Below are 27979 nucleotides of genomic sequence, written 5' to 3' on the forward strand. Positions count from 1 at the left end.
GAAAGGAAAGGAAAGGAAAGGAAAGGAAAGGAAAGGAAAGGAAAGGAAAGGAAAGGAAAGGAAAGGAAAGGAAAGGAAAGGAAAGGAAAGAATGTCCATGCCCACCCTTGACCCTAAAGAAGGCTGGCCCCAAACTAAGAAGGAAATGGGTCCTGGCCAACCCCTCAGAAGAAAAAGACACAGCTCAAAGAAAGAAAAGGAGAATATCCATGCCTAAATTTTACCTGAACTGAAGCCAGGGCTCTTACCAAGATGAGAATTTGGCCTGAGCATAACTCTGACCCTGAAGAAGAATGGGCTCAAACTAAGAAAGAAAGTGGGCCCAGACCAATCCCTCAAATGAAAGAGGCCTGGGGCAAAGCAGGAAAAGGGGAACATAGGGGCATCACACTTATCCTGACAAAAGCTTGAGCCAAAACAAGGAGAGAAAACCTGGAACATTCTCTTAAATTAAAGAGGCCAAGATCGATCACGGCGAAAAAAAAAAAATTACCTGCCTATAATCCTTACCCTGATGAAGTATGGGCCTAAGCAAGAAGAGATGTGGGCCACATCATAACCTTAATGCTGACAGAGCCCAGAGTCCAAGAAAAGTAGTGGGCCTGAGTCCAATCCTAACTATGAATATGCCTGGGCCCTAATCAAGAAGAGAAGTGGGCCTGGGCCATACTCTTAAAAACTAAGAAAACATATATGCCCAGCTCTAATCCTTATTCTGAAGAAACCAAGGACCAAATGAAGAAGTAGGTCTGGGGCAAATATTGACTCTGAAGAATTCAGAGCTCATACAAAGCTCATAGAACAAACCAGGCAAAATCAAAAGTGGAAAGAAATGTTACAGGCCAATCATAGACTTTGCTGAAGATAAACTCCAAACTTTAAAATCAAGGGAGCTCCTGCCAACCCAATGAGAGATATGTGGCCAGACTGAATGCTGACCATAAGAAGCCCAGTTTGAAAAGACAATCTAAATGGTGCCTGGTCCAACTACAAAGGAGGACTTTTCATAGGCCAAACACTGAAGTCAAGTAGCCAAGGACCAAGCCCTATGTGCAAGAAGTCCAGGCAATCCTAGAAGAGAAACATGCCTGACCATAAAATGCATGGATGAATGCAAGATATTCTCTGCTGCTAGCCACAGGAAAACAATGGAATTCAGCTACTGTCACAAAAGCTACTACTTGGAAAAGTCAAGGACTTCTTCAAAGGTCAAACCATGGCTTAAGAAGTCTTGGTGATATAGCTTTTGTATATATATATTAGCTGGTTCCTAAAATGATTTTCTTGTGTGCTTCTAAGAATTCCTAACAGTGTATTTATCTAAAATACCTATCAAGCATCCAAGGCCAAATGATCTCCTGAACTAAGGTAACACCCTTGTGGAAATGACACCTGTTCCCTAGGTTAGGTGGATAGCTTTATTTCTTGTGCAATCTGAGACCCTCCTTTTCTATTACTAACATTGTAGACTCCTAATTTCTTACCTAACTACTTCTAGGAATAAAGACTGAGCACACAGATCCCCTAACTGATCATTAGCTCTCAAATGACCTCCTCCTTTAACCAATCCATTTCAAGTTGTAAAAGAAAACCTGACAGTCATTGCCTGAGGAAAATTCTTACCTGCCTTTATGATCCCATAAAAATTCAAGCCTGGTAACCTTGCTCAGGGAGAGGATCACTATGGCTTGGGTTTATAACTGAATACCTCAGAGACTTGAGAGGATTTAGGGGTATAAGGAGATGAAGAGGAAGATAGGAGTGTAGAACTTGAGGATGAGATGGAAGATGAGGAAGAATACTAGATGGGTAAGAATGAGATAAGAAGGACTTAGATGAGGCAAAACTAAAATGAGAGAATTAAGATAAAACTTAGAGATGACAGCAGATAAAGATAGAGACAAATCAGGCAAGAAAGAAACTAGGCTTGAGTACAGAACTGTAGCTGTATAAATAGGATTTTATTCCAGAAGAATAAAGTAGATGGACAAAGAGCTCATTATGTTGAGATTCTTTTTCCCAAAAATAGTTCTTGCCATTTGTAATTTCTCTCCTGAGCCCTGGGTAGTATATTATTAAAAGCTGGCCCTTTAATAATATACAAGAATTCTCTTCTTCATCCAACCCAGAAAACACCCTCACCTGAAGAGGGGGCCTGAAACACCATGTTCTCAATGGAGCCAATGGCTCCATTACAGATGAAAGCAAATGAAGATCCTTGACATATTTGGTAGTTAGAGAGAACCTTGAGGCACTCTGATTTCAGACCTTGATTTCACTTGCTATTTTACAGTCAACCAAGGCCTCAAAAGAGACACACAAAGGCATGTTTGTTGAAAGTCTTAGACTCACAGATTTCATGTACTGATATAAGTTGACATCCTGAGTACCAACTGTGTGGATCACATACATTTCATTTATAACATGTACCACCATCCTCAAAACATGCAAGCCAGGATGTTCCACTTACCATAATGATCCAAGCTCTCATCTGAGTAGCCAGTGAATATGGACATAGCATAATACAAAGGGTGTTAAACTGCACACTGTTGTGGTCTGATAAAACTCCAAGTATTGACTTCAACTGATGTTTTTAGGAACAAACAACTCTCAAAAGTAACATAGGAGTAACCCTTCCTATCAAGAAGCTTGGACTAATGCAAAATTGGCCTTCTTCTAATTAACTGACATCTGGACAAGTTCCATCCTAGCCAAACTAGCAAAGTTTGCTAGTGACCTGAATATTAACACAGGTGCAAGGCACAAAACAGACCTCAAAGAAACCTGACAGTTCTTTGACCTCCAGGTAGCCATATTGTCTTCAAGGGTCATCACCCTCTTTCTATCCAAACCAGGAAACAATCCCACCACAAATGAGCCAGGAATTAAAGGGACGAACAGTCAAAAGAAATGGACATACCCATGACTTCGGCCTGCTCTGATGCCAGGCCTTTTCAAATTATTTTTCTGGAAAACCCATAACTTCATTTGTGACCTAGACCACACCCTGTTCATCAAAAAACATGGACTCACCCATCATCATTTCTTCACTGAAAATGCATATCAGGTCATAGGCCATGAATTCCCACCAATGCTAATCTGGCAGCTTCTTGACCATTTAAATGAGGCTGAGCTCATTTAAATTATATGTATAGGTATTGTATACTCTCCTTTTATCCAGCCAAGTCACATATCCTCACCACGGGGGAACCAGGACCACACCAAGGCCTTTATGATATCTAACCATTCAATAGTCTGGAAACCTTGGGCATGAAATGCTGAGAGCTGCTGGTAGCAATGGCTTTACAAGAAGCTGTGGGAATATACAGCAGGTGACAACTAGTGTTGAACAGGTCAACCCACCAGATAAATGACTCTCAGATGGGAAGCCTCACCTGGAAAAGCTGTGAGGTCACTGACAGCAAATGACCAGTTGCTCCTATCTGTAATTTCTCTCATGCACCACTTCATTTCTTCCCTAAGAACTGCTACAGGTGCTTCTCACTGCTTGTCTGTTTATTTCATGTGAATATTCCATCTTTGGGCACACATATAGCTGTGGATGGTCAGGAAGATTTCTGCTTAAACTGTATAATTTTGATGAATAGAAATAATACTAAGATATTTCTCATTATTCAGACTGACATAGAAAAGTAATAATATTTTCAGTAACAAAGACAGCTAATTTTAGACTTTAGAACAAATTCAAAGCAAGCTAGTTGCCCCTGGAGATGAATACACAAGGATGAATTCCCAGGTATTTATTGCTGATTCAAGGTAAGACTTGAAGCAATTTTGATAGACATAACCCCCTGCAGTAATAGACTTTCTGCACATACTCTCTACCACTCAAAGTTCAGCTAACTAAGTGTTCATTGTTTAAGTCCTGAATTTCAATGTCATTTTCTGTCTGGGAAAGAGCTATGTACATGGCCAAGCATTACTCACTGGCAGGTCAATATGACCTCCTTAGCCTAAGAGAAACAATGTGACTTATCATGTGTTAATGAGCCCTGAAAATGTAACATATAATTGTCTAGAGTTTGGCTGTGAGGGTGGCAGTGTAGAGCTATGCAGAGGAGAAAGAGATTTTCAGAAAGTATTTTTTTCAAGATTAAGTAAAAGAGAAAGTTACCATCAGGAAGCATATGTGTTGCCTTATTTTTCCCTTCAGATAGATAAGAATTTTTCCTAAGCCATCACTGCATTTTTGGATTTTTTTTTTCATACCCTAGATTTTTTGCATACTCTGAATTTTTTTAGAAACCCTGGGTGCTGACTAGAGGTTGGCTCCCCCAGTTAGCAATAATGAAAGATGTCTGGGTCACACCTAATAACGGTCCTAGGTCAACTTATGGAGATGTAGGACAAGTTTACCTTAAGTATGAGTTAGCCACAAACAAGCCCTCCAACTATGTTAGAGCCATTATAACAACAAGAATTAAAAATCTGATGAGTGATATCCATCTCCTTAAATTCAAGGGTTTGTGGGTTATACCCTCTATTCTTCCAACACAGGCAATATTCTAACTCCAGATATGTGAAGATAACATCACTGCTCTCACATAGCCTGGGGTGCACATGAACATCATACAACATGAGCACAACTTGGAATCAAGGGTGTATTGGCTGCACGCAGAAATCCTCTGTGCCCAGCTCTTATCTGGACTTCAAGAGATTGATGATAACAAGTTAACCTCAAGCATTCCCTGGCCCACACTCATTACTCCAGGATAAGTAAAAATGATGAACCCCAAGGATGGTAGTCTTATGAGTTACAAAAAAGCAAAGGCAATAACATGACATCAGTGGTAGCCTAGCAACCCCATGATTAGCAAGTAGCCTGGGACCAGCTTTATTGCTGTGGACCATACTCTCTTCATGAATCCCACAATGATCCTTCCAACAAGGAAGACAGGACCACACCATGGTCCTAATGGAGTCAAGTGTTCACATTAATCACCAAATAATATGGGCATTTCTAAATACAAAAAAAAATGATTCAACTGCATCTAGACTTCTCTTGACTTCAATCAATAACTTTTCCAAACTAGACTCTGTTCAACATAACCATGCAATGATACCTAAGACTTCCTAACCTGATGACTGGATACCAAATGATATCTATGAAACCTGATGGCTCATTAACCACCAAGAAGTTAGGGGCCAACTTTCAAATGTGTTTGGGCCACACCCACTCTCTTTCAAATTGAGACAACATTCCCAGTTAAGTAAAGTCAGAACTAAACCATGGCCTTTATGATGTCTGGGCCACAAATGACAGTTCTACAGTCTGGGCATGAAGGATGTGTGGGCCACTCTCTCTAGTGATGTCTGACCATGTACAATCTGTACTTCAAAAGTTGAAGGCCAAGTTGACTTCAAGTGTGAGTTAGCCAAACCAAATCCTCTAACAAAGACAGACCCATTGTACTAACAAATATTGGTAATCTGATGAATGAAATCCAACACATTATACCTTTAGGACTTTTGAGCTTTATGCTCCTTTCAATCACCATGGAAAACATTCTTAAATCAGGGGGTAAGTAAACATCATATCACAGCCTTAAATATCACTCTTAAATATTAAATCTTAAATATTAACATGGACAAACTTTGGAATCAAGGGTTTGTGGGCCATACCCAGAAATACTCTGTACCCAGTTATTTTCTGGATTATCACAGTTCAAGGACAACTTAACTTCAAGTGTGACCTAGGCCATATACACAACTCTGGGAAGTTAGGACCCAGAGTAATACTTAGAGGTGGTGGTCTAATGAGCAACATAAGGAAAAGACCATAAAGGGACATCAATGGCAGCCTATCATCTCCCAAATTACAAAGTAGACTGTGCCAAGCTTAAATTCAAGGGAGTATGGGACACACCCTCTTTTCATATGAAGCAGGATATTCCTAAACACACAGGAGCCTGGACTATAACATGACCTTAAATAAGACAAAGACTCAAATTAATGACCAAAAATCATGGTTATTCCTTAATATTAATAATGAATAGATTGCACTCAACCTTAACCTGACTTCAGTTGATTCTTACCAGACCAGACCCTACTCACCAAAAATCTTGAGTTCAAACATGAGTCTTTCTAAGCTGATGACTGTAGCAGGAATCTTAAAAGTTCTTAATAATAAAATCAAACCCAAGGCCAGTTATTGGGGTCAATGCTGGTAGATCAGAGAGACAGAACAAGCCACAGCTATCTCACCTTGCCATTTCCTCAGCTAGTCCTGTTTCCTCAGACTGGAAGCCTCTGAGTCCTTATCCAGAATGAATCTCAGCTGAACTGTGTTGCTCCAAAGCCTGAAAGCTTAACCAGCCAAATGCTTAACTAGCCAAAAGCTTCTAGTTTCTTGTCCTCGCGCCTTATATATCTTTCTGCTTTCTACCACCACTCTCTGGGATTAAAGGCTGGCTTCCTGGGATTAAAGGCGTGAGTCACCATGCCTGGCTGTTTCCAATGTGGCCTTGAACTCACAGAGATCCAGAGGGATTTCTGTCTCTGGAATGCTAGGATTAAAGGCATGTGCTGTCACTGCCCAACTAGTGGCTTTTCTGTTCTCTGACCCCAGATAAGTTTATTAAGGTACACGATATTTTGGGGAACACAATACCACCACATTTCCTCTCTTTTTGTCTAAAATTAAAGAAAGCTTGTAACTAATACAAAAAAAACTATCCAATAAGTATATACAATATATACAGCCAAAAATTACATTAATAATGTCTAGTCCATTAACATTTGACAGATTCAGATGAAAACTCCATTATATATATTAACAATGTCCAGTCCAGTAACATCTGATAAACTCAGACCAAAAAATTTTCATTACTTATCTTATTTAAAACAAGTAGTTCCTTTTTAAAAGTAGATTCCATAATCTCCCTTTTTATCTTATCATATCCATATTTTCTCTTTTTTCTTTTCATAATAGATTCATTAGTCTACCTTTTGTCATTTTTATATCTTCCCCTTTTTCTTCAGTGTAGATTCAGTGATCTACCTATTTATCCTATTATTTCTTTATCTTTTTTCTCAGAGTAGATTCGATGATCTATCTCATATCTATTTTCTCTTTTTATTTTTGCTTTCTAGGGGTGAAGATATCTTTAGGGAATCTTGAAAAGAAAATTTTGGGGTTAATTGTCAAGTCCTGTATCATTTGTCCAGTCTCTGCATAATAGGAAAGTTCAGGACTTGTTTCAAGTCTTTGTTCAAGTAGTCTGTCAGGCTGGATCATCTCAGCTAGCCATCTCAAAATTGTCCTAAGCAGTTTGTAGTCCAAAGCAGATCTTTTCGTGGTGTTAATCAGCTCAATGGCTTTACCATAGTCCTTTTGAAGATTTCAAAGTTGCTGTTAAGTGTGGTCATGGTTCCATGCAGACTTTTTTTTTTTTCCTCCTCTGTGGTTTGGAGCCATCACAGTCTGATAAATGTCTGTCTCTCGGAACCATGAACATTCTTCCCTAGAACAGAAAATCTTCACAATTTCTCCCCACCATTTGTCTTGCCAAACTTTTCCAAACTGACCTTTGCCAAGGCTTTCTTGTAACACGATGGTCCTAGCAATTCTTCTCTGAAACAGCAGCGGTAAACCCTTCGTCCCAGGTAGCAGCATCACCGAAGTCACCAACATGATGAGAAGGAGCTGGCAACGTGGAGCAGTAGCCACTGCTTCCATGGTCCCACCACTGTTTGTGGTTCTGTCCGGGCCAAAGCTTCTCCCAAGCCTCCTAGGCCGGCCTCAAACTCGGGATCCTCCTGCCTCTGTCTCCTTCAGCAAATCCTACCAGCGTGCGCCACCACAACCAGCTGAGTGTAACTTGGACCTGAGCTGGGGCTCACAAGGCCACAGGCAAACAGCTTTTTCATGAATTCGTAACATGAACGTTGGGCGCCATATGTAGCAGGAATCTTAAAAGTTCTTAATAATAAAATCAAACCCAAGGCCAGTTATTGGGGTCAATGCTGGTAGATCAGAGAGACAGAACAAGCCACAGCTATCTCACCTTGCCATTTCCTCAGCTGGTCCTGTTTCCTCAGACTGGAAGCCTCTGAGTCCTTATCCAGAATGAATCTCAGCTGAACTGTGTTGCTCCAAAGCCTGAAAGCTTAACCAGCCAAATGCTTAACCAGCCAAAATCTTCTAGTTTCTGGTCCTCACGCCTTATATATCTTTCTGCTTTCTACCACCACTCTCTGGGATTAAAGGCTGGCTTCCTGGGATTAAAGGCGTGAGTCACCATGCCTGGCTGTTTCCAATGTGGCCTTGAACTCACAGAGATCCAGAGGGATTTCTGTCTCTGGAATGCTAGGATTAAAGGCGTGTGCTGTCACTGCCCAACTAGTGGCTTTTCTGTTCTCTGACCCCAGATAAGTTTATTAAGGTACACGATATTTTGGGGAACACAATACCACCACAGATGACTGACAAACAAATGAAAGAAATGCAAGCTGAGATAGATGCCTGGGTCCAATTTAACTTCAAGGGTGTGTGAGCCCCCAAGTACTTCATGATACCCAGGAGATAATTCTCAATTTAGTGGAGCCAGGTCAACAATAGGATATCCATGGTTTCTAGAACACAGAAACAATAAGTGAACACTTTGGTAAGATAGATGTGTGGGCCCAGATGCTATCTGGTCTTCAACAAATCTAGGACAGGTTGATCACAATTGTGAATTACTCAACACCAAGACCTCAGAAAAGACTGGAACCAACATATCTACCAGCATTGTTGCACTGTAAATGACACTGGCCACATGAAATTCAAGGCAGTATTTTATACAAACTTTTCATTTAATCCATGCCAAGACCACATCATAGCCTTTTTTGGGTTCTGAGCCACATCTGGGCTTCAGAACTTTTGTATCCAGCCCCCCTTCCATTAATTTTCTGGCCCCAATTAAGGCCTCATAGGATCCGGAGACTGTTCTTGACCACAGAAGAGTCTGTGAACCCATAGTTGATCCGTAACTGTACTACATAACACATTAGGCCTCAAACTGAACTCAGACTTTCTGAAAAACTTTAGACTATGCTACACAGACTAGGATTGAAAGACAAAGAACCCATACAGATACCTATCAGAATGAGACTAAACATCACCATGACCTAGACGAAGAGACCCCAGGTGCCCCCCCTGTACCTTCATATAAAGGAAACTTGGATCCACTGAGTTATATGTCCTTTGTAATGACATCATCTTATTAGAACAGCATGAAGTTGCCTTTCTGCTCGCATGGTGCAAATGATGTTTCACTGAACAAACACAAGTGTCATCACCCATGTATTAGTGCTCAAATCTGATGCTCTGACTCACAAAGAATAAAGAAGCAATAATGAATTCTTAAAACTAAGTAACTGAGTTACAAGACTTCCCAAATATTCATGTTTATTCAGGTTCCAGGGTATTTCACAGTCAAATATTTATTCACCAAAAGAAAGAAAACGAAATGCCACTTAGGACTACCTTTTCTTGAAGATGATGTAAACATTTTTCGAAACGTGTTCCCAAAGCACACAGAAGATGGTGATAGATTCCCTTTCAGTACCTAAGATATCTAGAAAAGGGCTATAGAGCCTCATGCAGTACCTCCAGCAGTGAGAAGAGTGATAGGTACTTTGGCAGTACCTAACGCATCCAAAAGAGGGAAATAGATTGCATTGCAGTATCCAAAAGACCCAGAAGAGAGAGATTGCTTTCCTATTCAGTTCCCAAAGCACCTAGAAGAGGGCAACATATCCTCTTGCAGTATTTAAAAGTCTTAATTAGTTTTCTATTGCTGTAAAGTGATACCAGGACCATGGTAATTCTTATAAAAAAAAGTATTTTATTTGGGCTTGCTTACAGTTTCAGAGATTTAGTCTATTATCGTGGTGGGAAGCATTATGGCAGAGCAGCAGCCATGGTCCTAGAGAGGTAGCTAAGAATTCTACATCCTAATCCACTGGCAGGAGCAAGATAAAAACTTCATGCTTTGAATGGGCTTGTTGTAACTTCATAGCCCACCCCCAGTGAAACATTTCTGCCTACAAGGCCATGCTGCCTAATCTTTTCAAATAGTACCACTCCCTAGTGACCAAGTGTTCAAATCCATGAGGCTATGGAAGCCATTCTCATTCATAACAACCACACAAAGCATCCAGAAGTGGGTGATGGCTATGCATGCACTGACCCAAACATCCAAAGGAGGGAGATAGCTTCCTGGATCCTTCAGTGACAAGATATATAGGTGATACATCTACATGCAGTACCCAGTGCATCCAGAAAAGTCAGCAGGTCCCCATCCAGAACCCTATGCAGTACACAAAGCATCTGGAAAAGGGCACTAGATCCCCTTGCAATACTTAAAGCATCCAGAAGAGGTCAACAGATTCCCATTAAGTTCCCCATGCAGTACACTAAGAATCCAGAAGATGGTAGTAGATACCCATGCTGTTCCCAAAGCATCCAGGAAGAGTCCCATGCAGTAGCAAAAGCACCCAGAACCAAGCAATAGATTCTTCATGAAGTACTCAGTACCCACAGAATCTCAAAGAGGGCAAAAAGAACCCCATAAAGATTGCCATTCAGTGCTCAAACCATCCAGAAGAGGGCCAAAGAACCCCATGCAGTACCAAAAGCATCAGCAAAGGGATGAAGGATTCCCTTACAGTACCTAGAGCAACTAGAGGAGGGTGATAGATCCTTATTCAATACTCAAAGCATGCAGAACATTAGCGATAGCTTCCCATGTAGCACCTCAGTAACCAGAAGAATGAGATAGATTCCCTTCCTGTACCCAAAGCAGGCAGAAAAGGGTGGTAGTTTCCCCCATGCATTACCAAAAGCACCCAGAAGAGGGTGATAGACCCTCCAGAAGTACCCAAAACATCCAGAAGAGGGCAAAACCTCCCAATATGTACCTCCATGCAGTGTTTACAGCATTCAGAAGCCTACAGATCCCTTTGCAATGCAAAACGTATCAAGAAGGGGTCTTGAATCCCCCATGAAAATTCCATGAAATACTCAAAGAATCCAGAAGAGAGCTATGTTATATATGGTAGTATCCAAAGCTCCAGAAGAGGGCAATCACTTCCCATGCAGTACCTCTAGTGACCAGAAGAGGGCAATAGATTCCCCTGCAATACCCAAAGCATCCAGGAGAGGGGAATAGATTCCCTTGCTATACCAATAGGATCCAGAAGAGGTTAATACATCCCCTGGTATATTACTATGTAGAGCACAAATAATCCAGAAGAGGGCTATAATTTCCCATGCAGTATCCAAGCTACCCAGAAGAGGCAGTTAGAGCCCCCATGGATGCTCCCAAAGCATCCATGAGACAGTGAACCCAGAAGAAAAAGGCCATTGCTTTCCCAATAAGTATCAACAGCATCAAGAGAATAGTGGTAGATCAGCATGCAATACCTGAAGTATACATAAGAGCAGTATACAGTCACTTGCAGTACCTAAAAGATCCAGAATAGGGCAATGCATCCCTTGCAGTACACAAAGCACTCAGAAGAGAGTGATAGCTTCCCAAGAAGTATCAGCAGCAGGCAAAAGAGGGACATAGATCCATCCCTTGAGAACCCAAAGAACCCTGAAGAGGGCAATAATTTCCAAGTACCCAAAATAAGACTATAGCTTCCATGCAATTGCAGAAGCAGGCAAATGTGGATAGATCTCCATACAATACCTAAAGCATCCAGAACTAGGAGATAATTCCCAATTCAGTACCCAAAGAATCCAAAAGAGAGCAGTTCATCCCCTTGCAGTAAACAAAGTACCTAGAAGAGTCAGATAACTTCACAAGCAGTACTAGAAGCAGCACCTCAGAACTAAGTAAATAGGACGTACATTGTAAGCAACTTCCAAAATTCTAGAATGGTAGAGACAGCTGGCTGCCTGAACATTCACCCAAAGTTTCTCTGCAACATTGGGGCATCCATCTTCAGCCTATAGGCCCAGAGTTTCTCTTTCAGTTGCTTCTCCCTGTGTCCTGCAGAATGTCTGGCAGTCTCCTCTGTGAAGCAGGAAACTGAAGGACCATCTCACCTCATTTAGTGGTCATTTTTCCCTGGGTCAGGCATGTCCAGTTGATACATTTTGTCAAGTACTTCAGGCATGAACAGTTTCTTGCCAAGTGGCTAACTTTTTCCAAAGAAAGCAAACTCTATATGGAGCTATTTCAATGCCCACCATCTTCTCTGAAGTAGATTGGTGCTGCCAGAAGAAAGAAGACATGTCTCAATGTCCAGAAAGTCAAAGTTCTTAAAACATTTTAAATTCCATACTCTCTAGGTCTTTGAAGTGTTTGAAGATTACCTACCTAATTGAAATATATTTATGTATACCTAGAAAACTTAACTAACATGACTATAAGATTGATTATCCTAGATGACTATTAATCTGTATTTCTTAATTATATATTACAATTTAAATGAACTGCATAAACGTAATACCTTAAACAAGAGTAGAAATATATTCAGTATAACAAAATTAACTTTAAATTTGTATCACACTAAAATCCATAGCAATGTAAAATATTTCAAATAAGTTGTTGCTCTTTAAAAGTAGATTCAATAATCTATCCTTTCATCCTATTCCCCTTTCTTCTTTAGAAAGAGATTGCATTTATAATCAATCCCCTTTAAATAAAATAAACATTTATAAACAATATTTTTAGAATTTGGGCATAGTTTCTCATGCTACTTCCTGCTGGTTGGGGGTGCTAGCAATCTTATGAGGATTCTGAGAAAATTAAGAATTATGGTCAAGTCCAGACTGGAGAAGTCTATGAGGTTGCATTGTCTGATCCAGTTGCCTTGAAGCTCTTCTGGATATTGGAAGGTCATCAGGGGGTCTTCCTTGATCAAACCATATTAGCTTGGAAGCAACCCAAGGTTCTCATCTTCTGTGGAAACAAAAGCAAGAACCTCTTTTCCAAAGCAATGTATCCTTAGACACAAATCAAGATACCTTTAAAACATATATATTGGCTTAACTCAGCAGCCTTTACAGTCTTTCTGCAGTTAAAAATCCCAGACAATATAATCCAGACTGTGTAATTTTCATCTTTATGTGGCTTATTTTTATATTACTTTTACTGTTTCTTTAAAGATTTTACTTTTTAAAGCAATTTCTTTATGTAACTGTCTATTCTCCTTTTCCTCTCTTTTCCAAGCCTATGTGCATTTTTACACATAATGTAAACCATTTAGAGGTTGAAAGATTCCCATGCATATTCTAGTCAGTACCCAAAGAATCCAGAAGATGGCAATAGGTCCCCAGGCATTAACCAAAGCACCCAGAAGAGTGTGATAGAGACCCAGAAGTACCAAAAGCATCCAAAATTGAGCAATAGAACAACTTGCAGCACCCAGTAAACCCAGAGGGGGTCAATAGAACCCCATGTACTATCAAGAGCATCCAAAGGAGGGTACCCAAAATACCCAGAAGATTGAGATAGAGCCCATGCAGTAACCAAAGTACCCAGAAGAGGGCAATTGCTTCCTGTTCAGTACCTTCAGAGGATTGTGAAAGATTCCCATCCAATACCCTAAGTACGTGTAAGAGGGCCACAGAGCTGCATGCAGTACGCAAAGCACCCCAAAGAAGGTGTTTTTGCAGTACCTAAAGCATCCAGAAGAGGGTGATATATCCCAATGCAGTATCCAAGACATTCAAAAGTGTGTGATAGATGCCTTTGAATTATTCAAAGTACCCAGAAGAGAGCCATATATCCCAGTACAGTGTCCAAAGCAGAGAGTTATATTTCTCCATGTAGTCTCTTTAGCAAGCAGGAGAAAGCAATAGCTTCCCATGCAGATTCCTATCATTACCCAAACCACCCATAAGCAGTACTCAAAGCATCCAGAAGAGGGCAATATATTATCCATGCAGTACCCTAACACCCAGAAGAGGGCAATATATACCCATACAGATTCCCATCAGTATCAAAAGCATATGGAAGAGGGTGATAGATCCCTTTTCAGAACCCAAAGCACCCAGAAGAGAGCTATAACCTTTATGCAGCAACCAAAGCACCCAGTGTTGCTGCAGCAGGCAAATGATGGGGATAGGTTCATATATAGTACCTAAAACATCCTAAAGTTGACAATAGTAACCCATGCAGTAGCAAAAGCATCCAGAAGAAAACAATAGCTTCCAAGCAGTACCCAAAGTACCCAGAAGAGGGCGGTATACCCTAAGTAGTATCTAAAACATCCAGAAGAGGGCGATATCTTCCCATGCAGTACCCTTAGGTACTGGAAGAGGGAAATAAATCCCCATATAGTACCTAAAACATCCAGAAGATAGTGATGGATGCCTTTGCTTTACATAAAGAATCCAAAAGAGAGCAATAGATTAAAATGAAATCCCCAAGACACCGAGAAAAAGGCAATAGACCTCGTTGCAGTTATCAAATCACCAAGAATGGTTCCCAAAGCACTTTTGAAAAGACATTGTCTTCCCAAAGAAAACAATGATGGATTACCCATGCAATAACCAGAGAGGGTAACAGATATGTCTGATAGTACCAAAAGCACCCAGAAGAGAGTGGTAGATCCCCATGTAATAACCAAAGCATCCAGAAAAGGGCAATAGCTTCCCATGCAGTGCTGTCAGTGACCACAGAGTATGACAGAACCCCCACATTGTAACCAAAACATCCTGAAAAGGGCAACAGAGCACAAAGCAATAGCAAAAACATCTAGAATAGGGCTATAAATGCCCATGTTGTACCCAAAGCTCCCAGAAAAGTGTGAGAGATCCATATGTAGAGCCCCATGCAATACCCAAATCATTCAGAAAAGAACAGTGGAGCCCCAGGAAGGATCCAAAGCATCTAGAAGAGGATGTTAGATCCCCTTACAGTACTCAAAGTATCTAAAAGAGAGCAATAGATCTCCATTTAGATCCCCATGAACTATGCAAAGCATCCAGAAGAGGGCAATAGTTCCCATTCCAGACCATTATGCAGGCATCCAGAAGAGGGTACAAGATATCCAACACATCCAGAATCCAAAGCATCCAGAAGAGAGCAATTGGTTCTTTTGCAGTTGCCAAATCACCAGAAATAGCTTGATAAATTGCTTTGCAGTTCCCAAAACACCCAGAAGACAATGATGTAGTACCACTCATGTAGTACCCAAAGCACCCAGAAGAAGCCAAAAGAGTCCCTTGCAATACCCACATCATCCAGAAGAGGGTGATTGCTGTGGGATGGTCTGTATATCAAATGTGTTACTCTGATTGGTCAATAAATAAAACACTGATTGGCCAATAACCAGGCAGGAAGTATAAGAGGGACTAACAGAGAGGAGAATTGAGAGAACAGGAAGGCAGAAGGAGACACTGCCAGCCGCCACCATGACAAAAGCATGTGAAGATGCCGGTAAGCCACGAGCCACATGGCAAGGTATAGATTTATAGAAATGGATTAATTTAAGATGTAAGAACTAGATAGCTAGAAGCCTGAGCCATTAGGCCAAATAGTTTAAATAATATAAGCATCTGTGTGTTTATTTTTTAAGTAGGCTGCTGGACTGCTGGGGCTTGGAAGGACTCAGAGAGAAAACTCTCCAGCTACAGGTGCTAGCTTCCCATGCAGTACAGTCAGTGACCAAAAGAGTGTGATAGAACTTTAGGCAGTACCAAAACCTCAAAGAAGAAGGTAAAAGTTCGACCATTATGTAGTACTGAAAGAAGTCAGATGTGGGAGAGAGTTCCCCATGCAGTACCCAAAGCACCCAGAAGACAATGATAGATTACCCATGTGGCACCCAAAACATCCAGAAGAGGGTTATAGATGTATTTTTACAGTATTCAAAGCACACAAAAGAGAGCACTAGATCCCATGCAATACTGCCAGTGGCCAGAAGAGTGCAATAGATCGCCATGCAGTATACAAAGCTCCCAGTAGAGTGTGAGAGTTCCACATGCAGATCTCCATGTCATACCCAAATCATTCAGAAAAGAATAATAGAGACCCACACAATATCCAAAGCATACAGAAGAAAGCATTAGATCCTCTTGCAGTGCCCAAAGCATCCAGAAGAGGGCAATACCTTCCATGCAGTACCAGCAGGTTTCAGAAGAGGGTGATAGGTGCCCATGCAATATACAAAGAATCCAGAGGATGGTAAAGTAAGTGGCAAGATGAGTGCAATAGAACCCCATTCAGTAATCAATGCACCCAGAACAGAGCACCATGCAGTTCCAAGAGCATACAGAAGAAGGTGATAGTTCCATTTGCTGAACCCAATACAATACCTAAAACACCCAGAATAGGGCAATCAAGCCGCGTGCAGTACCAATAGCATCCAAAAGAGAATAGAACCCCTTGCAGTATCTAAAGCATCCGGGGGGGAGGGATTAGATCCGCATGCAGAACACAATACCAAAAATACACAATAGATACTGTGCAGTACACAAAGCACCCAAAAGATGGTGACATATGCCAATGAAGTAACCAAGACATCAAGAAGAGGGTGACAGATACCTTTATAATACACAAAGCACCCAGAAAAGTATTATGTATCCATATGCAGTACCCAAAGCCTTCAGAAGCAATACTTTCCCATGCAGTGCCCTCTATTTAAATAGAGACCCATGCAATACCAAAAGCATCACTGTGGGGAGAAAAGACTGGATGAATAAGCTGGGCAGAAAAATCTGGGTACAGAAGCTGTAAGCAAAGGCTAAGCAAAAGGTCTGTACACAGAGGCCATGCTTTAAAAATGAGGTAAAGGAACTGCAGCAATAGCTTAATAGGTAAGAGCACAGGCTGCTCTACCAGAGGACCCTGTCCCAGACCCCCACATAGTGGTTAAAAACTGTAAATCCAGTTCTAGGGCATTCGGTGTCCTCTCCAGACACATGTGGGCACTGCATACATGTGTTCAGTTAACCTTCCTGCATGCAAAACATCCATAAAATATACAGTACAGCATTAACTTCTTCCCTTGGGTTGGATAAGAAGACTAATTGATTGGAGCTTTTGTCCTTTACTGACATTTCTCTAAATCTGAGCACAAAAGCTAAGAGCAAGGGCAAGGTGAAAAGTTCAGTCACAGAGGTTGGATGAAAATATGCAGTAAAGTGATGGGCAAAAAGGCTAGACAAAAAGAGGCCTGGACAAAAATCCAAGTGAAAAATCTGACACAAAAGCCATGAAGAAAGGCTAGGCTAATGTCTGGGCACAAAGGCCTGATGAAAAATCCTTGTGAAAATGCTGGGCAAACAGGATGGGCAAAAAGCCCAGGTGCAAAGTTGTGAAGAAGACAAAGTACAATGATTTTTATGTATGAAATTGCCAGAATGAAACCCATTTATCTGCATGCTAAACTCCAAATGGAAAATGAGTTAGATTTAAATAGAAAGTAAAAGAATGTTACCTGAAAAAATAAGCATCAACTATAAAATTTGCATAATTTGAGTATTTTTAATGTAAAAGAATTAATTTGTGGCTATAGATACTTCTTCCAAGCAGTTGGCCCCTGATATCTTTTTCCTGAGGGTCTACTAGCAGTGGATGAGGCATCATGGGCCAGTGGAAGGGCTATGAGAAAGTCATATAAAGAAAGATAAGAATGTGGGACATAGCAAACATTCTAGCAGTGTTCTGTCTATATAAGTACTTTGTAGAGCATATTCATGCTACTGGCATATTACATATTACAGTCTACTGGCAGTGGGAGTGCACAACTTTAATCATATCACTCAGGAGGCAGTGGCAGGTAGATCTGTGAGTTTGAGGACAGCCTGGTCTACACAGAGAGCTCCAAGACAGCCAGGGCTACACAAAGAAACCCAGTCTCAAAAATTCCAAACCAAACTAGGGGGAACTCATGAAAGTTGGACCAATGGCTGTGGAGCCTGTATGAGACTGGACTAGGCCCACTGCATGGTAAGACAATTGGGTAGCTTGATCTGCTTGGGGGGGTGGGGCTGGCAGTAGGATAAGAATCCATTCCTGGTGCATAAGTGGACTTTTGGGGGCCCATTACCTATGATGGGATACCTCGTGCAGCCTTGAGGCAGGGGGAAGGGTTTGGACTTGCCTCTATTGGATGTGCCTCCCCACGGGAGGCCTTGCCTTCTTGTGAGGGTGTTGGGAGGGGGAGGCTGGGAGGGTGGGAGGAGGGAAGAGGGGACTCTTTGATTGATGTGTAAAATGAATGAAAAATGTTGCTTAATAAAAAAAATGTCTTTACAGTTTTCTCTTATGATAGAAATTATAAAGAGCAGAAAGGCATGTCCTCAACCATGCTTTACACATGCAGTCTAGTGGGTGAAGTGATGACTCAGTGCATAAGAACACTAACTGCTATACCACTGGACACTGATTCAGTTCCCAGACCCCATACAGTGGATAAAAACTGTCTGTAACTTCACTTCCAGGGTATTCAATATCCTCCTCAGGCATCCATGAACACTGCATGCATGTGCTGCATAGACATGCTTGCAGGCAAAACATACATACATATAACATAAAAATAAATTAATTAAAATATACAGTCGAGCACTCATTTTCTCCCCCAGGATGGATAAGAAAGTACTTGATCTGAGCTTTTATCCATTCCTACCATTTCTCTAATTGCAAGCAAAAAGCTCAAGGCAAGCTGGGTTGGACTTAAAAATAAGTTATGTTGCTTTATATGCACATAGAAGCTGCAAAAATTACTTCATAGAATTTGTAGATGAAGCTTATTCTGACAGCATTAACATCTTATATAAACATAGAAAAAAGACAATGATCATTAATTTAATACTATTAAAGATCTTATTTGGACTACACTAACACCTAAAATTGTCATTTTATTTCTCTAAAGCCATATTTGGGATTGTTGATTCTATTTTAAGTTTTTCTTTGGAAATAATGCATACACACAATGAAATATAATTATATCTACCTCTTACTTTACTCCTGCATCTCTCCCTATATTCTTCTAACATGGCCCCTCCAAACTTCAAATTTTTTTATACACCCTAGGTCCAGTTAATGATTCCCATACATGCAAAAGTGTGCAGCCATCCAATAGGTAAGAAAACTTTACCTGTGACTGCACAGAATAATTATTTCCTTGGGAAGACTTGCAATTGGAAGAATAGTATCAACATCCACCATCTTATTCACTTTTCCTACATTTGACAAATCAAGTATTGAGGGAAATTTTTCTATACAGTTAAGTGCAGTTAGCTTTCTTATGAAAGAAAAAAAGAAAACCTTTTAGCCTCTAGGACCCAGGCCGAAAGGCACAACCTGTGCCTAACACCACCACCCGTTGCTGCCCCAGTTGCAGGCCAGCAGGAAAGACCTCCTCACCAACACCCTCAAAGGGACCCTGCAATCAACAAGACCCACTCCCTCCCCTAAACTCACCCATCCCCCTGCAACCTCAGTGGCTCCCTGGGACACAGAATCTGCCAGCTCTGATTGGACCAAGATTTAAGTGACTCTTCTCCCAGATGGAGAGTCTTGTCTCTAGGACCTATGCCCCAGGGCACAATCCCTACCCCCCCCCCAATTGCTGCCTCATTTGCAGGCCAGCATGGAAGACTTCTGTAATCAGGCCTCCCCATCAATACCCCCCCCAGTGGGCCATGCAATCTACAATATTCACCACTCACTCCCCCAAACCCATCCATTCCCCTACCACCTCAGTGGCTCCCTGAAATACAGATTCTACTAGCTCTGATTGGACCAAGAGCTCTGATTGGACCATGAGTGCTTATTGGACCAATAGTGACCCCCTGAAACACAGATGCAGCAAGCACAGAGGGAACAAAGCAGCTCCCTCAGACACAAACACCTCTTGCGCCAACTGGAGAAATGAATGTGTAGACGCCAGTCAAGAATACATACAACATAAAGACCAATATGGCACCACCAGAACTTAGCAGCTCTACAACAGCAAGACTTGAATATCACAACATAGAAGAAACAGAAGAAAAAGACTAAAAATAATTTGATGATGATGATGATAGAGGTCTTTAAAGAGGAAATGAAAGTTTCCCTTAAAGAAATCAAAAAACAAACAAAAACTTGGAAGAAATCAATAAATCCCTTAGAGAAAGCCAAGAAAAAGCAATCAAACAGGTGAAGGAAACAGTTCAAGACTTGAAAATTGAAATAGAAGCAATAAAGAAGACACAAACCAAGGGAATGCTAGAAATGGAAAATCAGAATAAATGAATAGGAACTACAGATGCAAGCATAAACAGAGTAGAAGAGATAGGAGAGAGAATCTCTGGTGTGGAAGATATGATTGAGGAAATAGATTCATCAGTCAAAGAAAACACAAAAGCCAAAGTCATAACACAAAACATCCAGGAAATCTAGGACACAATGAAAAGGCCAAACCTAAGAATAATAGGAATAGAAGAAGGAGAATACCAGCTCAAAGGCACAGAAAATATATTCAACATAATTATAGAAGAAAACTTTATCAGCCTAAAGATGGAAATGCCTATGAAAATACAAAAACTTTATAGAACACCAAATAGACTTGACCCCCCCCCAAAAAAAAAACACTTTTCTTGCCACATAATAATCAAACCACTAAACATACAGAATAAAGAATATTAAGAGCATCAAATGAAAAAGGCCAAGTGTCTTATAAAGGCAGACCCATCAGAATAACACCCCACTTCTTAGTCAAGACTCTGAAATTGACAGAGGTTATGCAGATACTAAGAGACCACAGATGCCAGCCCAGACTACTATACTCAGCAAAACTTTCAATCACATAGAGAGAGTACACACAATATTCCAAGACAAAACCAGGTAAACAATACCTATCCACAAATCTAGCCTTACAGAAAGCACTAGAAGGAAAACTCCAACCTAAGGAAGTTAGATGCACCCACAAAAATGCAGGCAATAGATAATCCCACAGCAGAAAATCCCAGAAAAGAGAAACACACATACACACACACACACACACACACACACACACACACACACACACTACCACCAAAACAGGAATTAACAATCACTGATCATTAATATCCCTTAGTATCAATGGACTCAATTCACCTATAAAAGAACAAAGGCTGACATAATGGATATGAAAATAGGACCCATCCTTCTGCTGCATACAAGAAACATACCTCAACTTCAAAGACAGACACTACCTCAGAGTAAAAGGCTGGGAAAAGACTTTCCAATTAAATGGACTTAAGAAGCAAGCTGGTGTAGCTATCCTAATATCTAACAAGTAGACTTCAAACTAAAAACAATCAAAAGAGATTGGGAAGGACATTACATATTCATCAAAGGAAAAATCCATCAAGATGAAGTCTCATTTCTGAACATTTATGCCCAAATACAAGGGTACCCACATATATAAAAGAAACATTACTAAAGCTTAAAATGCACATCAAACCCTACACACTAATAGTGGGAGACTTCAACATCCCACTCTCACCAATGGACAAGTCTACAAGACAGAAACTTAAAAGACAAATAAGATGTTATGACTCAAATGGACATAATAGATATCTACAGAACAGTCCACCCTAACACAAAAGAATATACCTACTTGTCGGCACCCCATGGAACTTTCTCTAAAATTGATCACATACTCTGTCACAAAACAAATCTCAACAGTTACAAAAAAAAATGGAATAACCTCTGTATTCTATCAGGTCACTATGGCTTGAAGTTAGAATTCAACAACAACAACAACAACACAAAATAGAGAAAGCCTACAAACTCATGGAAACTGAATAATGCTCAACTGAATCGCCACAGGGTGAAGGAAGAAATAAAGAAAGAAATAAAAGATTTCCTAGAATTCATTGAAAATGAAAGTACAACATACCCAAACTAATGGGGCACTATGAAAATAGTGCTAGGAAGAAAAGTCATAGAACTAAGTCCCTACCTAAAGATGTTGGAGAAATCTCACACTAGCAACTTAACAGCACACCTAAAAGTTCTAGAACAAAAAGAAGCAAACTCACCCAAGAAGCTTAGACACCAGGAAATAATCAAATTGAGGCTGAAATAGATAAAATAGAAACAAAGAGAACTATACAAAGAATTGATGAGACACAGGGTTGGTTCTTTGAGAAAATCAACAAGATAGACAAACCCTTGTCCAAACTAACCAAAAAGCAGAGAGAGAACATACAAATTAACAAAACCAGAAATGAAAATGGAGACATAACAACAGACAATAAGGAAATCCAGAGAATCATCAGGTCATACTTCAAAGACCTATACTCCAAAAAATTGGAAAATGTAAAAGAAATTGACAATTTTCTGGTACTACATACCAAAATTAAATCAAGACCAGATAAACAATTGAAATAGACCTAAGGAAGTAGAAACAGTCATTAAAAGTCTCCCAACCAAAAAGAGCCTAGGGTCAGATGGTTTCAGCACCAAATTCTACAAGAATTTCAAAGAAGCACTAATACCAAAACTCCTCAAATTGTTCCCCACAATAGAAACAGAAGGAACATTGCCAAACTCTTTGTATGAGGCTACAGTTACCCTGATACTGCAACCACACAAAGATGTGAGAAAGACAGAGAATTATAGGCTGATTTTCCTCATGAACATTGATGCAAAAATAATAAAATACTGACAAACCAAATTCAAGAACACATCAAAAAAAAATTATCCACCATGATCAAGTAGGCTTCATCCCAGGGATGAAAGGATAGTTCAACATACAAAAATATGTCAGTGTAATACACAACATAAACAAATTGAAAGAAAAAAAAAACCACATGATCATCTCATTAGATGCCGAAAAAGCCTTTGACAAAACCCAGCACCCTTCATGAAAAAGGTCCTAGAGAGGTCAGGAATACAAGAAACATACATAAACATAATAAAGGCAATTTACAGCAAGCTGACAGACAACATCAAATTAAATAGAGAGAAACTCAAAGCGTTTCCACTAAAATAAGGAACAATGCAAGGCTGTCCACTCTTCCCATATTTATGCAATATAGTACTTGAAATTCTAGCTAGAGCAATAAGACAACAATGGAAGATAAAAGAGATAGAAATTGGAAAGGAAGAAGTCAGACTTCCACTATTTGCAGATGATATGATAGTGTACATAAGTGACCCCAAAAATTCTACCAGGGAACTCCTACAGCTGATAAACTCCTTCAGTAAGGTGGCAGGATACAAGATTAACTCAAAAAAAATCAGTAGCCCTCATATATACAAATAATAAAAGGGCCAAGAAAGAAATCAGAGAAACATCACCCTTTATAATGGCCACAAATAATGTAAAATACCTTGAGGTAACTCTAACTAAGCAAGTGAAGGACCTGTATGATAAGAACTTTAAGTCCCTGAAGAAAGAAGATATCAAAAAATAGAAAGATCCCCCAAGCTCTTGGATAGGCAGGATTAACATAGTAAAAAAATGGCAACCTTACCAAAAGCAATCTACAGATTCAGTGCAATGCCCATCAAAATCCCAACACAATTCTTCACAGACCTGGAAAGAACAATACTCAATTTCATATGGAAAAACAAAACACCCAGGATAGCTAAAAGAATCATGTACAATAAAGCAACCTTTTGAGGCAAACAATCCCTGACTTCAAGCTCTACTATAGAGCTACAGTAATAAAAAAAAAAAAAAAAAAAAAAAAAACAGCTTGGTACTGGCATAAAAACTGACATATGGACCAATGGAATTGAATTAAAGACCCTGACATTAATCCATACATGAATGATTTTTGACAAAGAAGCCAAAACTGTACAATGGAAAAAAGAAAGCATCTTTAACAAATGGTGCTGATATAACTGGATGTCAACATGTAGAAGATTGCAAATAGATCCAGATCTGTTGCCATGCATAAAACTTAAGTCCAAGTGGATCAAAGACCTCCACATAAATCCAGTTGCACTGAACCTGATAGAAGAGAAAGTAGGAAGTAGTCTTGAATGCATTGGCACAGGAGCCTGCTTCCTAAATATAATACCAGTAGCACAGACACTGAGAGAAACAATTAATAAATGGGACTTCTTGAAACTAAGAAGCTTCTGTAGGGCAAAGAACACAGTAAATAAGACAAAACAACAGCCTACAGAATGGGAAAAGGACTTCACCAACCCCTCATCTGACAGAGGACTGATTTCCAGAATATATAAAGAACTCAAGAAACTAGACAACAAAATACCTAACAATCCAATTTAAAAATGGGATAGAGAGCTAAACAGAGAATTTTCAGCAGAAGAATCTCAAATCTCTGAAAGACATTTAAAGAATTGCTCAACATCCTTAGTCATCAGGGAAATGCAAATCAAAATGACTCTGATATACCATCTTACATCTGTCAGAATGGCTAAGATCAAAATCACTGAAGACAGCTTATGTTGGAGAGGATGTGGAGCAAAGGGAACACTCCCTACACTGTTGGTGGGAATGCAAACTTGTATAGCCACTGTGGAAATCAGTATGGTGATTTCTCAGAAAATTGGGAATCAATCTTTCTCAAGACCCAGCTATACCACTCTTGGGCATATACCTAAGGAATACTCAATCATACCACAAGGACACTTGCTCAACTATATTCATAGCACATTATTTGTAATAGCCAGAACATGGAAACAACCTAGATGCCCCTCAACTGAAGAATGGCTAAAGAAAATGTGGTACATATACACAATGAAGTACTACTCAGCAGAGAAAAACAATGACATCATGAAATTTGCAGGCAAATGGATAGAATTAGAAAATACCATCCTGAGTAAGGTAATCCAGACTCAGAAGGACAAACATGGTATGTACTCACTCATAAGTAGATACTAGATGTAAAGCAAAGGATAACCAGACTGCAACCCACAGCTCCAGGGAGGCTGGCTAGTAAGGAGGACCCTAGGAAGGGCATATGAATCGCTTAGCAAAGGAGAAATAAATGAGATCTATATGAGCAAACTGAGGGTGAGAGGAGGTACTGGGGGGCATGTGATGGGGGATGAGAACATAGGGAAATGGGAGGGTTAAGTTGGAACAGGGACAGAGTGGGAGAGCAAGAAAAGAGATGCCATGATAAATAAAGACATCATGGGAACAGGGAGAAACAGAGTGCTGGGGAAGTTCCCAGGAATCCACAAGGATGACCCCACCATAGACTACTGGTAATAGTCAAGAAGGTGCCTAAGCTGGCCTACTCTGGTAATCAGATGGCTGAATACCCTAACTGTCATCATAGAGCCCTCATCCAGTGACTGATGGAAGCAGATGCAGAGATCCACAGCTGGTTCCCAAGCTGAGTTCCAGGAGTCCAATCGATGAGAGAGGAGGGATAGATACTATGAGCAAGGGACATGGAGACTATGATAGGAAAAAGTATAGCGACAACTAGCCAAAGTAGTGGAAATGCATATACTGTGGACTGTTGTGGAATGTTCTGTATGACAAATGTGTTATTCTGATTGGTCAATAAATAAAATATTGATTGGCCAGTGGCTAGGCAGGAAGTATAGGCAGAACTAACAAAGAGGAGAAAAGAAAGAACAGGAAGGCAGAAAGAGTCACTGCCAGCCACCACCAGGACAAGCAGCATATGAAAATGCCAGTAAGCCATGAGCCATGTGGCAAGGTATAGATTTATGGAAATGGATTAATTTAAGCTATAAGAACAGTTAGCAAGAAGCCTGCCATGGCCATACAGTTTGTAAGCAAAATAAGTCTCTGTGTTTACTTGGTTGGGTCTGAGCGGCTGTGGGACTGGCGGGTGACAAAGATTTGTCCTTACTGTAGGCAAGGCAAGAAAACTCTAGCTACAGTGGACCAATAGCTGAGGAGCCCCCATGGTACTGGACTAGGCCCTCTAGATAGACAAGACAGTTGTTTAGCTTAAACCGTTTAGGGGCTCCCCTCAGGCAGTGGGATCAGAACCCATCCCCAGCACATGAGCCAGCTTTTTGGAGCCTAGTGCCTATGGTGAGACACTTTGCACAGCTTTTATGCAGGGAGGAGGGGTTTGAACCTGCCTCACCTGAATGTACCAGGCTCTGCTGACTCCCCATGGGACCTTGCCTTGGAGGAGGTGGGATTGGGGGGGGGGGTGGGAATGGGGGGATGGGTTGGGGGGAGGGAGAAGGGAAGATAGGGGGATCTGTGTTTTTTTTAATAAGACCATTTAGAAATTCGTCTACACATAACAAAGGCAACTATCTTCAGAGAAAGCAATTAGAGCCTTGCTTACAGACTCAGAGGTTTAGTCTAGTATCATCATGGCAGCATGCAGGCAGACACTGGAGCAGTAGATGAGAACTACATCCTGATCCATCAGAAGTGACACTTGGCCTGGCTTGGGCTTTTGAATCTCAAAGGCCACCCCAGTGACACACTTCTTCCAAAAAGGCCACATTCAATTTTCAATTTTCAATCCTTTTAAATATTGTCATTCCTTGGTTAATAAGCATTCAAATATGTGAGCCTATAGGGGCCATACAGTCACACCACCACATAGTCACACATACAGATTCTTTAATATCTATAGATTATATGATTATGTAAGTATTAGAATGTCACTTATAACATAATTCTTAATTTTTCACTAAATACATGATATCAGTTAATAAATATGCAAATTATCACTTTAATGGCTTTTTAGTTTTACTTTACATTGATTTACCCCAAGCTAGTTAACTGACTTTATCAACTCTTATCTATGGGCTTTATTCTTGCATTTTGTGTTTTCAGGTTTGTACTCACACCCTAATGCTCTTCCCTGGGATCCACCCTAGCTACACTATTAATCCTTAAGGGTACAGGAATGACCCTCAGCTCTTGACAGAATCAGTATTTTGGGAGTGATTTGGTTGAAAGGGAAATTGCAATTCAAAGAATTAAACAAAAATATAATTCATGCCACCAACACCATTGATGATGTGTCCCTGAGTGTCTATTTTTATGCTTCTCTGAATAAAGTATTGTCTTCTGTGTCACTGAGGCTTGTCCCAAAGAAGTTAAAACATGACTCATGTAGTTCCCTAAGCCTTGGCTTCCTGGAGTGAATTGGAAAGAAAGCTTGAGCTGGGAATCTACTTACTGTTGTTTTCAGGTCTGGCCCAAGTGCAGACTCCATAAGTCAATCACAGGCCTATCACAGGCCTATCACAGGCCAATTACTGGCCTATTTTGGACCAATCATGAGCCTTTCATGGCCCTCTCAGTAATCTTTTCTCCCACTTTCCCATTGCATCAAGCTTTGAACTGGTTAAAGTACAGACTTCCACAGGAAGGCTGCCCTTCTGATTTTATCATTTATTCACTGGAGCTTATAAACTTTAATGCTGTTCTCTATGACATCTGTTATTTCTTATTACTAAAAGCAATTTATACTCATTGAAGAAATTTTTTTATATTTTTGTCATTGTATAAACTATATATGTGGTTATATTATGAAGAAAACAAATACAAACCACAGTCTTATCATCATCCAGCTTTACTTCTTTAATTTATAAAGTCATTATGCATATAGCTCGAAAGCCTGAATTTTCCCTTAAAATATAATTTACCCTTTCTTGTCATTGTAACTTCTAAATAACCTTCTTGATTGTATTATTATATTGTATTGTATCATTTATGTAGCCAAAATATAAAAATTACCTCATTATTACTTATTCAAACAATCATTCGATACTTTTTTGTTAGTTTTAAAACTAGAGATTGAACCTTGGGCCTCCTTCCTTTTGTAATGTATCTTATTGGTAAGATTTATCCTGCAGGTTCTAAATAAATAAGGGCTATTGAGATGGCTCAGAAGATAAAATCAGTTATAGCCATGCCTAATGAGCTGAGTGTGAGCATGGAAGGAGAGGACCCACTCCTGAAAGTTGTCTTCTGAATTCCACACTCAGGTTGTGGCATGTACACATACAGATAAATATTTGTTAAATTTTTGTTTTAAGTTAGGGTCTCAATATGTAGCCCTCACTGTCCTGGAACCAGACTGGCTTGACCTCAGAGATTTTCC

General features: G+C 40.2%; 1 long non-coding RNA gene across 9 annotated transcripts in view; it reads right to left on the reverse strand.

Moving 5' to 3' along the window:
• Window positions 1-27979, reverse strand: part of LOC121823979 (uncharacterized) — a 65547-nt gene that overhangs the window by 21891 nt on the left and 15677 nt on the right. For 6 of the 9 annotated variants that reach the window (XR_006065664.2, XR_013045946.1, XR_006065659.2 and 3 more), the window contains exon 4: window positions 12062-12229. This is a non-coding gene — a long non-coding RNA (uncharacterized LOC121823979). Of the gene's footprint in view, window positions 1-3395; window positions 3557-9166; window positions 9280-12061; window positions 12230-27979 lie in introns of all 9 variants that reach the window. The other 3 variants (XR_013045944.1, XR_013045947.1, XR_013045945.1) reach the window with 3 other exon arrangements.

This window comes from Peromyscus maniculatus, chromosome 19 (assembly GCF_049852395.1).
Source record: "Peromyscus maniculatus bairdii isolate BWxNUB_F1_BW_parent chromosome 19, HU_Pman_BW_mat_3.1, whole genome shotgun sequence".
Lineage (NCBI taxonomy): Eukaryota > Metazoa > Chordata > Mammalia > Rodentia > Cricetidae > Peromyscus > Peromyscus maniculatus.